This window comes from Thalia democratica, chromosome 3 (assembly GCF_965202585.1).
Source record: "Thalia democratica chromosome 3, ktThaDemo2.hap1.1, whole genome shotgun sequence".
Classification (NCBI taxonomy): Eukaryota; Metazoa; Chordata; class Thaliacea; order Salpida; family Salpidae; genus Thalia; species Thalia democratica.
This window is the reverse complement of record NC_139167.1, coordinates 76,439,498-76,455,735: the sequence shown is the minus strand read 5'-3', so window position 1 is coordinate 76,455,735 and position 16,238 is coordinate 76,439,498.

The window sequence follows — 16,238 nt, the reverse complement described above, 5'->3', positions numbered from 1 at the left end:
CTTGACCTTTAGTTATTATTTTTGTTGAATCTACTACAATGTTATAAATTATATGATAACATAAAAACCTAAGATTAATTTAAGCAAGACCCCCCTATGCCCTTAATAAAGCAGTTTATTAGTTAAGGGCATAGGGGGGTCCAACTCGATTTTTACAAGTTTATAGAGTTTCAGACATCTTTAACCACTAAGAAAAGTTTAAATTATTTTTAAAACACAAGTCAGTGACCTCAATCGGTTCCTAATAGAAGGCGCAGAACAAAAAACACAAACAAATAAAATAATATTTTTTCTAAATATTTTATGTATACTGACATTACTAACTCTCCCCATTTATTCAATTTTGACATATTTGTTGCTTTTTTTGTGGTTGCTATTGTACAAAGGGCAACAAGAAAAATGTCAATGTACATGATCATAAAAATAGAAATCTAGGGGAGGAGACGGTGTGGAACCCATGGTAGACTATGGTTTCCATGGTCAATATTGGCAGTAATGGGTTTAAAAAGGGTGCCTACCATTTAAAAAAAAATTGTATATATAGTTACTTTCTAAGTTTTTGTTTTTATTTTTCCATAATTGTTTAAAAGTTAGCTCAAAGAATTAGTTACAAGTAAATGGTGTGCAGCTCAATGACCGAAAGGTCTTTCTCAACACTAATTTATTGACCTTAGTGGTGAGCGTTCACTTTTTTTATTTTTTTCTTTCAAAGAATACTTTATTAAAAATCTATTTGCTCCTTCTTTTTTAACAAATCTTCTTGCAATTTTCACAGAATGTCCATAATTAAATTTAAAAAAGACTTAATACACGTATATTTTTAAATTTGATGAATAAAAATTTTTTTACAAAAAAACCACATATTTTGTTTTTTTATCTAGTTTTTTTAATCGCAACATTGAAAGTTTTAGAAACTATTAGATGAAGAATTCCTGAAATTTTGAAGTCTATAGCTTAAAAAATGAAGGATAAGATAGGTTTTTAGTTATTTATTTGGTTCGCTAGAAAATTGACCTCTAAAAATCTGTGGTCCATACGTTTGTATTAGAAACTTTTTACAGTAATTAAAATATCTCAAAATTTAACTAATACTTTTTAATTCTGTAAAAACTGGCTTGAAGTTTGTATTTAAGGCTTATTTATAAGAGCCGATGTTATTTTTTATTAAAAAAAAATGTTGGACCTCTCCTATGCCCTTAAAATAGATTTTCATGTTTTAATTTTGTTGTTTATCACTGTTTTAAATAAATTTCTAAACTTTAAGTTTTCTATATCAAAATATGATTATTAATTAGGGTTCACTTTGAATTGTCATTTTTTAATTTAAAATGCTGACCATTAGAAATTTAAAGAATATAATGCAAGAAAAAATTATCTTTAAACTATATTTTATGACAGTCAAATAAGTATAATAAATGTGTATCTGTACAGATTTAAATAGTAGTGTAAAATCAGTTTATAAAAAGTAATTATTAATATATATTCTAACCATTCTAATAACATAAAAAACTATAGTCAAAACAAACATAAACTAACAAATATTAATTAATTCAAGTAATTAAGTTTATTAATGAAACTAACTGTTTCTAACAAACTTTAAACAAATAAAACATTGTTTAATTGAATAAAAAATAATGTGAGTGTTTATAAAAACTGTAAAACTTGTTTAAGTACTGATGACTGTAACATTAAACATACTTATTCTCCCCAGATCACTTGAGTGAAGTCAGGCTGTTTTAGGATTTTTTAAAAACTCAGGCAAACTCAGAATAGTTTGCTAGACTAATTTGTAGTTTAAGTAATATTGAAAATTACAAGATTTTTTTTGTTGAGATATATTTAACTACATTTAAAAATATTGTAAAATAATTTTTCTTAGCTAAAAAAGTTGCTTTTTAATTTTTTTTTGTTGAACAATTTTTTTTGCATTGCTATCACTGTTCTAAATAACAAATATGATAATGTAGTTTAAAAAGTTAACACAGCTTTAAAGATATATTTTAATTTTATTGTTAAATAGTTTTCTCTCACCTCAGTTGTAGTATTTTATATTTGTATAATACTTAACAAAAATTCGGTTAAATTTTACAAAAAGTTGTGAACTTATACTCTTAAGTCTATATGTAAGTTAACTTTTATTAATCTTTAAAGTAAAATTTTAAGTAAATAGTTTTCTCTGCTTTCACTAAAGTATTGTATAAGTTTTTATAAAAAGTGGAGTGAGCAAACATATGACATTGATATATTAGACTTGTTTAGGGTTGCAACACACTCGAGGCACCCAGCATAATCCAGGATATTTTGAAATTCTATAAAATCTCAGTATGACTCAGAATAGCTCAAAGTTTTTTGAATATTTTCACCAGCATGACCCAGGATAATTTCTATTTTTAAGTATAATGACAGTTTTCTGATTTTTTTATAATTTTAGGACATATTTTTTTCTAGTATTATTATTTTACTAGTATTTCATATTTAGTTGATCCACTTTTGATATTTTGTTAATTTATTTAACAGTTTTGTCTAAGAACATGATTTTGTTTTGATTTTTAAATGCCTCTTTTGTTTTTTTTTAGGTTTTCGGCTAGTTTACTTAATTTTAGAAATAGCATTTTAGTTTTTGTTAATAATCTAAAATTGAAATTTATCATGATTTGATTTTTTATTAAACTGCCCGATTAAAAATTAAATTTAAAAACTATAAATCATTCAGTCCAGTGATTTATGTGGTTAAGATTAAAGTAAGTCAGTTTAAATAACAAAAAAAAAAATTCTCACTATTTTATATTATTATTGATCAACATGACTACATAAGTAGTTTTAGAGGTAAAAAGTTTATTATGGATAATAAAAACCTCAAGTTGAATTAGGGCAGATGCTTTGATTTAAAGAGTGACAACCTTGAGTAACTTGTAAAAGTAAAATATTTGAAAAGATTATCAATACATGTTTAAAAGCAAAATCAATTTTGAACAAAAATTCAGCTTTGTAAAAGTTGTTTGAGCCTCACTCAGGTAAGTTTTATACATACCAGTGTTTTATCACTTAAAGTTTTTTGTTTTAATATACAAAAGCCTGTTAAAAAGTTTATTATTTGTATGATATTTACATTTATAAATTAAAGTATTTAATTTAAAATTAAAAACATAATTAATTGTATTTTTTAACGCTTTTTGTTTTTGAGAAAGTTTTATTAGAAAAAATAAAACTTTAACCTTAGGGATAAGCTGAAGTAATACGGTTTGAAAAAAAATAGTTGTTTATTTATACAAACCAGTCACCTTTTATTTTAAAAAAAGAGTATTAACAACTATTTATTAGTATTTCTTCCACACATTGTTTTAATTAATAAATGTTAATTCTCTTTGATAGACTTGATAAGTACATTAGGTTTATTAATTTCGTATGATTTATTTTATCAATGCAGTTTTGAAAAACTAAAACATCAACTTATAAATGTCAATTATAAAAGAAGGCTACTTTTGGAAGTACTGTAAGTTTGTTTTAAATTAACAATATTTAATTATTTAAAGAATCTTATTTTATGTGATATTAAAAGTGTAAGTTGCTTATACTATACGTCTAATAAAATAATATTGATTACTATAATAGGGGTGTAGATAAAACATGTTTTATTTTTAAATTTCTTAAGTTTTTTTATGGAGGTAAAATTGTGAATAATTAAAATAGATTGATAAAATTTAAGATATAGTAACTTTTGTTTATATGTATATAAATGTGTATATAATATTTATATACAACAAAGTTTATTTTATATATATATTTTTAAAAACTTCAGCTAAATATCTCTATATTTATTTACTATTCTACTATACTATTATCTACTTTTCTACAAACTTCAAAATTTAATTTAATTTGAAGTATTTACTTTTAAAACAAATATATCTGTAGTAGTAGTCTTTTCAAACAGGTAAATCCTTGCTATCATTGACAACTTTTTATAAAACATTTTAAAAATATTCAAATTATACAAATAGCTCATTGTAACTTTTTATAATCCGTACAAACAGCAGTTGTTATTTCTGCTGAACACATAATGAGACTATAAAATTTTTAACTGGTAGTATCAACATCCATAGGTTTGTTTTAATTGGAATATGTTTTTTTTTCAATAGTTGCTGTTTCTGAAAAAAAAAACTATTTAATCTATATATAAAAATATCATTCCATCTTAAAAAACATTAAATTACTTTAACATGAGAACTTTAAATATATTTCTAATTTTAATAATTTTTTTTGAGCTCCTCGTTAAATCTGTTATTGTAAAAAAATTTTTGAAAATATTAGTTGTCACTTTTTTTTTTTTGTTCCTAGTAGTAAAGCAAATGAACCATAACACACAAACAAAATCTTTGAGCAGTAGTAATCAGCCTTCTCTAAAACCTGTTCATTTTGTTAACAGCCTCATTTAACGTCATTATATATTTCAAAAGCTCTTAATAGCATGAGGGACTTGTATGCATCAAACTTTATATGAACAGAATTTGATTAGGACATTTTGAGTTAATTTTTTCTTCTTTACTATAAGATATATATAGTAGCCTCACAGTAAACAATTAGATAATATTTACAATACCAACAGTTTTTTCACAGCCCTAGGAGTGTTCAAGTACTGGAAAGAAAGATACTTTTACATTACCACCGGTGGTCTTTTAAGCATATACGACGAACCCAGAGGTGAACGGTTGAAATATATCGATCTTTCCAATAAGACAACGGAGCTTAAGGTTTGTTATGGTTATATTGATAGGAACAAATATCATTTACAGTTTTATCTTAAAACACAGTATTATACAATAAACAAAATTTTAGTAAGATGAATTCATTGATATTCAATTTCGTTATTCTTTAACTTGTTTTAGAGTATATACAGAAAATCATGAAATTAGATAGTTACTTTACGAATTTGAAGCTGCAGATTTATGTCATATTTTTCTAAAATACTATTTAAGTTAGTTTAAAAGTTTAGAACAAACACAAATTTCTGCCACATGGCAGTATGTTAATCATCATTTTACAAACGCTTATACTTTGCTATTTTTACTGATGATAAGAGTTATTTTATACAAAAATAAAATTAAATAATAATCTGAGAATTAACTTTAAAGATTTTAATAAATTAAAAGTGGACTTTGTTGTTTATAGGCGCAAAGTAAAACTTGAAAAAAAATACTAACATATTTTATACTATATTTTTCTAGTTTTTAATATGTAGTTTAATATTTTCAAGGATTTTAGTTATACACTAATATACTAGTTTTTGTAAAAACGTTAAAATTTTGTAACTAAATTGGTTTTTTACTTTTTTTTTAATATTCATTAATACCATAATCAATAATATTTAAAAGATATTTTTATAAATAGATTTTCATGTAACTTTATAAATAAATGAGTACCTATTTTGTAATTTAGGGATTTCTTCGCGTCTTTTACAAGAAAATTCTTTTAGAACTGTTTTAGATTTATAATTTTAAAATTGCCCTATTTAATCTACAATAAAATAAGTATTTAGGAAGAAATTCTTGAACATTTACAAAGAAATACCAATCAATAAAATCCGTTTTTCAATTTATTGTTAGATATATGTAAATACTGAGTTTTAAAATAGTTTCAGTAAAACAACTTTTTAATTTAACGGATTTAACTAAATTATAAATACTATGTATCAAAATAAGAGTGTTTCTTAACATTAATATAAGTTATGTAATTTAAAAGTGTTTTTTTAATTCCAACTTCTGTTTTTTAGGATGTACAAATTATAGTAAGTCTATGGTAAACCACTCAAGCATCAGCCATTTTAGTTTATAACCCTAAAAACTAGCCTTTTAGCTTTGAGTTTTTATAACACATAAATACTACACTTGTGTTTTAAGTAACACTTATTATATTAATAAATTTAGCTTTTTCGTTTTTTGTTTCACAGTGTACTTTTTTTAAATGTAAATTTTCTGCAACAATAATGGTAACACAACTCATTCTGTTTGTTTAAAAATTTTGTAGTTAGGAAAAAAATTCATAAAACTTTCAGTAGCAATTAATTATTTAAACTGTATTACTATCGAGTGAATTTTAGATAGGTGATTAAACTGCAGTCTGTTTTCAAGTATGTATTAAAGCTAATAAAAAAAAAACTTGTTTAAAATAGTCATTTAAATTAAAATTAAAAATAAAATGTTGTTTATTCAAAAAAGGACTTAATAGTACTTATTTAAGTGATTGTTAAACGTCATATATGAAATGCAAACTACAATTAAATGTTTTAACTACATAAAAAAAATACGCAAATACTGTGGTAGAAGTAGTTATAAAGTTTACAAAAATATCTTTAGATAATTAATAAACTTTGTAAAATATACTTTGTTTTGTTTCATCTCACTAAACTAGCTAAAGTTAAAAAAATGTCAAATTTGTTACTTAATTTTTTATTTGTTTCTGTGTTACTGCAAACCACTAAATAGCTAATTAAATTAAAAAAATAGAATTCTAGTGCTTAAACATTTTTCTCTTGTTTTAAATAGTAATTTTTAGTTATGGTATAACTAAACATTTTTCACCTTAATTTGACTAATTTTCACCATTAAGAAAAAATTATAAAACCTTTAGGCTATTAAAATTTTGTATGATAAGTTTTTACGCTTAGGAAGAACTCAAATGACTTACCTAATATTATTTTACAGACTGGTCCATATATACCATGTAAGATTCCGGATCTACCGAAAAGTTACCACAAACTCAACTGTGTTTTTATGTTAGGAACTGGCCCTAAGACATATCTGTTTCTAGTTGAAACTACAACTGAGTTCAAGTGAGTTATTTAGAATAAATATGAATTTTGGTGTTTTTGCTTATATTATATTTTTATGTAAATGAGTTTTACTTGTGTACAATACTTTCGAATAATGAAATAAAAACTTGTTTATCTTTTATTTGTAAAGATGAGCTTAAAAAATTTAAAAGTTTTGATTTTATAAGTTCTTTTCATTGTAAACTAATGAAGAGAACATGTTTTTTAATAGAAGTATAGAACCTTTAACAAAATACTTTTTTGATCAAATACAATTTCGGTTTGAAATGAAAAATTTTATCAATAAATTTTTATATTTATGAAAAATAATGGTTAGTTTTACATCTAAATAAATATATTAACGGTAGTTTAACATTTTTGTATATTATAAATAAACATTTAGGTGATTGAAGTTTTTTTTTAGCAAAAGTAGTACAAAAACTATTTCTATTATGAAGTTTGTTTTAAGTCAATTTTAGTATGTTATCTTTTAGAAATAAATTTAACTATTTTGAATGCATAAGGAAAACAATAACTAAAAGTTTAGGCAATAACTTTACCTTAAGACAAAACTTTAAACTTTATCCTTGATGTATTACTAGATTAGGGAGCGGGTCAGAAGCGCACAGTGCGTCAATTTGACACATTGCGTCACTTTTTGCCTGGTGTCATTTCAGCATTGTGCGTCACTTTTTCACACCGTCACTTTTGAATGGAGCGTCATTTTTGCACGGCGTCACTTTTTCACACCGTCACTTTAGCACGATGCGACACTTCTGCACAGCGTCATTTCATCGCAAAGTGTCATTTTTGCACGCCGTCAATTAAGTACGGAGGATTAATTTTGCACGCAACGTCGCTTTTGCAAGGCGTCAGTTTGGCACTGAATGCTATTTTGCACCGTTGTTTGTTCCTCCGCAGTTGCTTGGAGGGTCTGAGTTTTTAACATTTTTTTTTGATCTGAGCTTCATTTTTGCACAAATCAAACCTTCATTTGAAATTGTTTGATTAATTCAGTTATAATTATAAATGTTTCACTTTTTGAAATATAAAACAAGTGTTTAAAGTTATAAAGTTAAAAGTAAACACGCTATGCAATCGAAGAAAATAAGAGCTTTACTTACAAATTTATTTTAGAATTATACTAATAACTTTTAATGTGCCACTAAATTGTTTTGACAACGGTGTATAAGTATATAGAGCAAAGTTTTATTAATAAATATAACTACAAAATTAATCAAACTCCAGATTTTTTTTTAAAACGAGTAACTAGTTTTACTAGTACAGTAACTAAAACAAATTATTGTTTTTTCAAGTTAGTATTCAGCTTTGCTAAAAACTAACTACACAATTTTAAGTAAATTCAAGTTTATTCTTGTTATTAAATTTCTGATAAAATTTTTTTAAGTTTTGATATTAACTATTTAAACATAAAACTAAACTTATTGGTTTAAAATAATAGTAGCTTGATACATATGTTTTATATACTTCAAAATTCAAGTTCATAGTGGAAAACTTAAAAAACTTTAAGTTTCTTTTTTTTACGTTTTACGGCTTTTCTTATACATTTATGTACTTAATATTGAAATATAGGCTCATAATGAAAATGTTGCAGAATTAATAAAACAAAAATCAAAGATGACACTCAATAATATACAATTAAAAATAAACTTTACATGGAAAATTAACTTTTGTATACGTTTGTTGTTTTATGCAATAAAATCTTAAAATTAAAGTTTAATGTACATGTACATTGTCAAGTTGAAATTTATAGACTACATCTAATCTTAAACAAAATAATTTTGTATGAAATCAATTAAATACTTGAATAAATTATTGTTATATAAAAAAATAGGAATGAAATTTTCAAGTTTCTTAGTCAATTTAATTGGTATTTATCAAGGTTAATACATAAAGACTTTTCTTTGTTTAAATAAACGTTATACTCTCAAAAAGATATAAAACTCTAGAATGTTGCAAAAATAAAAATACCATATGGTATAAAAAAAAAATACATTAATTACAAAATTGATAAATAATAATACACTTAAAGTCTCTAAAAGCATACTTTAATTTGTTTTAAAAACACATTTGCTTCTTTGTATTCTTGAGCTTTTCAATTTTTTTTTAATCTCAGCTTTGTTTTAATTTTCAAATATATTATTGTTAATTTATATTTATCTTTATTATCTTATTGTATTATTTGATTTAATAAGATTAATAAGTGATAAGCTTTAAATTTTTTGGATTTAGTATCAAATTGTGTTAAAAAGAATTTTATTTTAACTACAACGTGCTTAAAAATATAAAATTAAGTTTTCCTTAGAAAACTAATAGAAAAAAAAAATTTAATTCAAGCTTAAACTTAGAAAATTTAGATTATTACCATTTTTGTTTCAACTAGTTGCATAATTTTTTTATAAATCCCCTACCTTAAAAGCTTTAGTTTGTGCTAAAATAACGCTCCGTGCAAAATTAACCCATCATGCTTAAATGACTTTCTGTGCAAAAGTGAATCATCGCACTAAAGTGATACCGTGCTAAATTTAAGCACCATACTAAAATGCCGCCGTGCCTAACTAACCCCCTATGATAAAGTGACACCGAGCAAAAGTGGCACACCAAGCAAAAGTGACGTACTGTGTTAAATTAACGACCCGTGCTAAAGTGTCTCTGTGTTACTCTGAAACCTACCACACGATAACCAAAAGGTTTTTGTTTTACCACAGGGTCTTTGACTGAACTTTAATTTATAATAATATTTTTTGTCGTTCAATAAGCTAAAATAATCTCAAAATTTATGCTAATTAGTTAAAATTTAATAATTTATAGGAAAGCTAGTATTTAGTTGAAAAATTTTAGTATATTGATTTTATATTGAAATTCTAGAAAACTTCCTAAATAAATGAGTATATAAGGGTTTTTGTTTTATGTATTTTTACAGTTAATTTATTTGAATAATTCGTGTTTCCTGTAAAGATAATATTATGATCATTTATCATGGTTGCCACAAAGTTAGAAAAACCAGAAAAGTCAAGAAAAAATGGGGGGTTTCAAAAATATTCGGGAAATGTCCGGAATTTTTATATAATAAATTATAAACATTTTACAAACAATTGTCTATCAAATGACTAAGTTTATATAAAATTTGATACAAACATGCTCTTGTTAGAATGTTTATCATCACTAAAGCTGCATTTTGCTAATGTTTTTTTTTAATCTTGCTTTTGCAGTTTATCTTTTTTAAGGGTCTAAATGAATTTTTGGAATAAATCTAAAAAATTTCTGATCTCACATAAATATTAAATATGTAGTAAAAAGTTAGCTTATTTTTTGTTTTGATGTGTTTAATTTAAACTACGTGTACAGAAAACTAATACTTTATGTACAAGGTTAACAAGCTCTATACGAGGGTTTCCAAAACCATTTTCAAAAGGCCCCTTAAAAGAAGTTAAAAAAGCTATAGCCCCCTTCAAGGAGATGTCTTAAAAACCATCATTAAAACTGACTAAAACCTTTTTTCCTCATCATCAGCTCGAGAGTATTTATTGTAAGTTTTAAGTTATGGTCTTGTGGTTCTTTTTACGATTGTGGCCTCCTAAATTTCCTTTTTTTTTATGACATCTAATATAAGTTTCAAAACTACCATTAAAACTTAATAAATATAAAACTTAAGATAGGTCTGTGACTTGCATTGTTTGAGTTGGTAGGTTATTTTCTCAAGCCTTAAACCTTTTGTTTTTACTCTTCATCATCAACTCTAGAATATTGAAAATAAGTTAGAAATTATGACCTCACGGCTTTCTGAGTTTCTGTAATAGCCCCCAAGGGGGTCATTTGGCCCAGTTTAGGAAACTCTGCTCTAGACTAATTATTGTTGTTTTTCTTTCCAGACCAGTTTATAATATTTGTGTAAACTTGTTATATGCATGTCATATTTTAAATTCTCTAATATGAAAACCAACATATGTCAATTATCACAAAAGCACAGTTTAATACATTTTAAGTGAAGTTTCATAGTAGTACTTCTTGATTTATGAGCAAAAAAAAATATTACAAAAAGTAATAAAATTTATGTTTGTGAAAAATTCGAAGTTTTTTTTTGAGCTGTATCTGTGGCAACCCTTACTAATAATTTTTAGCTCAGTCGCATAACCCATATTGTATTTATTATGAATTATATATCTAAGCTAACTAGTCAAACAGTTTTTTTTTAAAGAAGATAAAATAAAATAACGTATATATTTAGTATTTAATATTTCTAAGAAATATACCTATTGAAAACTATAGTTTAAGTTAGTATATTAAATTTTTCATTAATTTTTGACTTTGTTGCTTACAGTATTTTAAATAATAAAATACTTGTAACAGTTTTTTTAACGAAAAATTACTAGATGTATTATTACTTATAATAATTTTTAGATTAAGTGTTTAAAATTAATTTGCCTACGAAAACAAAAACTTAATAATCACTTCGTTAGATACAACTTCTAAAAAGAAACTCCTTAACATGATATTCTTTTCAGTTCATGGATGCAATTAATGGAGCAGTATGGAAAGAAGCCTCAGCACGCTTACCAAGTTGTTCCGAACCCATACACCAGCATTCCTCAGCCAGTACAACCACATGTTGGAAATCAAGCAGCACCTACTAGTCATCAACAGCAACCTTCTTGTAATGAGGGCAACATCGGGTTTGAAAACTTGGCAGTGGGGAGTGAAAACAAGATATACCCGAATCTGCCACCACAGGGCTACAATGCAGGTGTACCTTCCAGCAAGTACTGGCAACAACATTGTCAGGGTAACCCAGCTCAGCAAGCTCAACAGCCTCAGAGCAATGATCATCACTTACATCAACCTCACAGCAATCTGTCATCTGCGGGAGAAGCTGTAGGAAGGGCTGTTGGTGGAGCAGTTCAAGCTGTCGTTGGCAGGAAGAACAAGAAGGTGTTGAGCAATTTGGCTACCGCGTTTAAAAACAAATCGACCTCGACTTATAAAAAAGTATTGAAATAGATTTTGAAAGCTGTTATTGAGTGTAAATAAATAATAGAATATAATATACGTAAGTTTTATATGAGGTTTTTCCTTTCTAAGTTTGAAGTAGTAAGTGTATGATTACAGAAAAATAAAGTAAAGTTTTTGGGTAACCTTTAATGCCTTTAATTATACTTGGTATTTATAAAAGTACATTCTTACCATGTTAATTTTTCACTGATTCATTCTTTTATATTGTTAAAAAAATATTTTTTATAATAGAATGCATTGCATACACTATATAACACCCTCATCTAAAATACGATAATGTTTTTTTTGCCAAACTAAAAGCTTTCAAATGCAGTAAAATAAAGGTGACAAATGTTTAAAATTAGTTCTTATTTTCTGACGATAGGCGTAATAAAATAATTAAAACAAAATAATTTTACATTTGTTCGTAAAAGTAGTTTACAAAGGTGTTTGTTTTTGTTCATTTTTTAATTAAACAGTGCTACCTCTTAATGTTTATTTCAGTAAAAACTAGCTTACATATACTTAGATGACGTTTTCAAGACAAACAACGCAGTTATTATTGCATGTTTTAAGAAATTTTAGAGATGTTTTTTATACATGAACCTAATTTAGTTGTAACTTAATACTGATAAAAACTAAAAACTTGCTCATGCCTAAAAAAAATAATTAGTAACTTTGAGTTTTCTCAAGTAACAAAGCTCATATCTTATAACTAAAGCTCAGAGTTAAAATTAAAAAAATAATGGTAACGAAATTTACAAATAATGAAAACAGTTTCAAAAAAATTCACCAATAAAACTTAGACGCAGTAAAAACGTTATAACATGTATAATAATATAATTCTACATAATATTTATAAAAAGAACTACAAAAAACTCCATTTGTTCATTTAGGATTTTATTTTCTAGTTTTGTTATAAGTATTTTGCAGGTGTCTGCGTGCGCTAGTTGTTTTGATTCTTTTGTTGGGATAACTTTTGTTATGTTCAAATATTGTTAAGGCTTCTACTGAACTAGGTTTTTCACCTGGTTTTGGATCTGTATTTAATTTTTTACATTCTTTAGTTTTAGTTAATTTTTGACGATTTTTTAACTTGTTGCATTATATAACTTATTAATCTGATATTAATGATTATAGATAAAATTTTGAACAGTAATCACATAATGTAAGTATTAAATATGCAGAAAATATTAATGTATACTATTTATTCGCGATTTGTTAAGGGATTAGTAAAAAGGCATCAAAATAAGGTTAAATTATGAAATAAAGGGAAGTAACTTATGTCTGAAGAACCAAAAAAAAATCTCCGTTTTTATTCTGTCAACTAACTATTTTAAAGTTTTCTAGTCACTAAAGGAAAACTAAGAATACTATTTACTTCTAAAAATCGAAGGATGATTTTAGATTAGTTTACACCGTAAACACATTTTTAGTTAATCTTGCCCAACTCCTATAAAAGCTGTTGTACTTTAGTTTATAAACTTGAAAACTAAAACTAGGACGTCATAATGAAAAACTTTAAGCTTTAAATAAATTTTATTAAATATACTCTTTATAAAAATGTAATTAAATCTTTAATAAAAATTAAACGGATAGCTATTGTACTTTTAATATCTCTTAGGCGTCAAAATCCTATTTATTTTAATAAAAATAGTTTTACTTAATTTAATATTATTAGTTGTAATAGGAAATGAGTGTTTTACTATTATTAAAGCCTGTATAAACAATAGGTCAAATGTTTACATAAGCGTAAAGAGATTTAACTTAAATAATTTGTTATTTATTTTCAAGTACTAAACAAATCGACTATATATTTTTTCCAGTGAAAAATTTCAAACAACGTACTAGTAAAGGTTTAAATAAGATTATCAATGTTTTCATACAATAAACTATCACAACTATTGTTTTAAGCTATAAAAGCTTCAAGTTTAAATTCATGTAATTAAATAACAATATGTAATCAAAAGATGATGTTCAATAGTGAACAATTAACAAAATTTTTGTTATGAACAAAAACACTTTGTTTTTATTTGTACATTAGAGGTATAAAAATATATTTTTAAATTTAACAATAAAATTATTTGTTTAGTTTGTTTGACGAGAATTGAGATTGAGATAATTTCAACTAACACACTATAGGTAAACTTCATCACTTATAATATAATTTTATTGCTAAATGTAACAAGTTTAAAGTATAACCATTGATAAAATGTCTTTTTTTATTTTTATTGTATACTTAGTTTAATTTTTTTGATTTTTCTTTAAGTAGTTAAATGCAAACAATACCCTAGAAAAAAGTAAATTATAACTTAAAAATATAGTGACGACAATCAAGTTAGAACAGTTTTATATTTTTACGACTTAGTAATGTATTTAGTTTTTCACTACTTAAGATTCAAAATGTAAGATATCATTTTAACACTTTAACCGACTATTAATCTTACTTTATGGTTGTTTTACATATACATTTTATAATAAGTATTACTGCTACTAACTTTAATTTTAATCTATATAAATCAAGGCAGCTATCTGGTTATTATCTTGAATTACATTTAAAGGTTAAGTTAGACCTAGTTTATAGTTATGAACGTAAAAAAGAGCAGTTTAACTAATACAAACAATTAAAACTCGGCTCAATGTTAACTTGAGTACTTCTTTAGTTTTAACATTTTACTTTCGTTTCTACAAACTAAAATTGGCTTATATGTTGCATAGTTCTAAATAGAAGTTTTATATATGTAATACTTATAACGTTGGTGAAGTTTGTAAATTAATTAAGAGTTTAGAGTTTACTTTTTACATAGATAAGGTGATACTTAGTTACAACTAAATATAAATTGTAGGTTGGGAGTAAAGAGATTTATTTTTGAATATTTAACAACCTTTAACCTAAATTATATGATCAAAAACAAATTAGCTTACTAATATAAGTAAAACTCAGTAGCTTTTAATGGAGTCAGTATTTTGTAAACTGTAGTCATTTTTATACTAAAGCATTATTTTTCTCAACTTAAATAAGCGTTAATCATATGATTAACAGCGATTTTATAGCAGAATAAATTTTAATTTAGCACCACTGCATACTCACAACTTATTTAATATTAAGTCTATTGAATAAATTTTATAAAGTTGTAAAAATTGAGATAAACTTAAAGAAATCAGTCATTAGGTAGTATGTTGCTAACTTTTAAATAAAGTTTTTGTTTAGACATTTATAATTGCAAAAAGAATCAAAGTATTACTTCAAGTTACAACAAAAAGTCAATATTAAGTTAAAAATTTTCTAGATCTATATGATCGAAGTTAAAACATATTGTGATGAATTTTTGAAATATAAAAACTAAAACATAATAATTAGATTTAGACATGACTCAATAGTTTGAGATTTTTCTTTTATAAGTACTAAATAGTTAAACAAAAGTTAAATAGGGTATTTTATATACAGAAATAATAAAACTTTATTTGTAATAGTAAAAAGTAATAACAACGTTAAAATGATTATAAAGATAAAAGTAAGTATGTAAATCAAAAAAAAATGTGTAATTTAGTTTAAGTAAACTAAAGAAATATTTTAATTTCCTTTCAACACCTGTAAAAAAAAACAACTAAAAAACAAGTTAATAAAAAAAAAGTTACTGACCGATAGTAAGGGTTAAGGATGACAGTGATATTAAAAAAAGAAAAACTAAATTAAAATAAAAATAAAAAATGTCTCCGTACAAAATTGTCTGTCCTGCAAAAAGGTCTTCGTGCATTTTTATCCCCTCGTGCAAATTTGACAGCTATCTTTACAAAACATGTAACATATAAAAACAAATATGACCAAAAAACAATCATTACAACAATAAACCCTCATTTTTGAAACCACAGTCAAGCTTAAAAACACAAAAAAGTAAAGCATCGTCTTTTACCTTTTTTTAATGCTTTATCCTTTTTGGAAGGTTGTTACCAAATTTACCCCTTTTTGAAAGGTAATTACCAAATTTACCCCCGGTATACAAAACATTGTTTAACTTAGAGAAAAACAAACTAGATTTTTTAAACATCAAGCTAAATTATTGTAAAACATTGTCATATTAAAAGAATTCATTTAACTTAAAAATTATACACTGAAATACTAACATATGGATTAAAAAGATAATTAAAAAAAGTATTTATACAATTTTAATGAACAAAATTTTCTCTAGGTTAAGAATCACTGATGTATAGGGTCTATGGGAATTAAATTTTGTAAATTATCAAAACTACAAACAATTATTTACAAATTAAAAGTACACAATTAATAAAAAGAAGCAAAACTAGTTAAATATAGGTTAACAGTTTTAATTACATAGTTATAAATTGTTCAGCAATCCAGCTAAAATAAGCATTCGTCTAAAATAAGACAAAACAAACAACTAGTAAAACAAAACAAGCGACA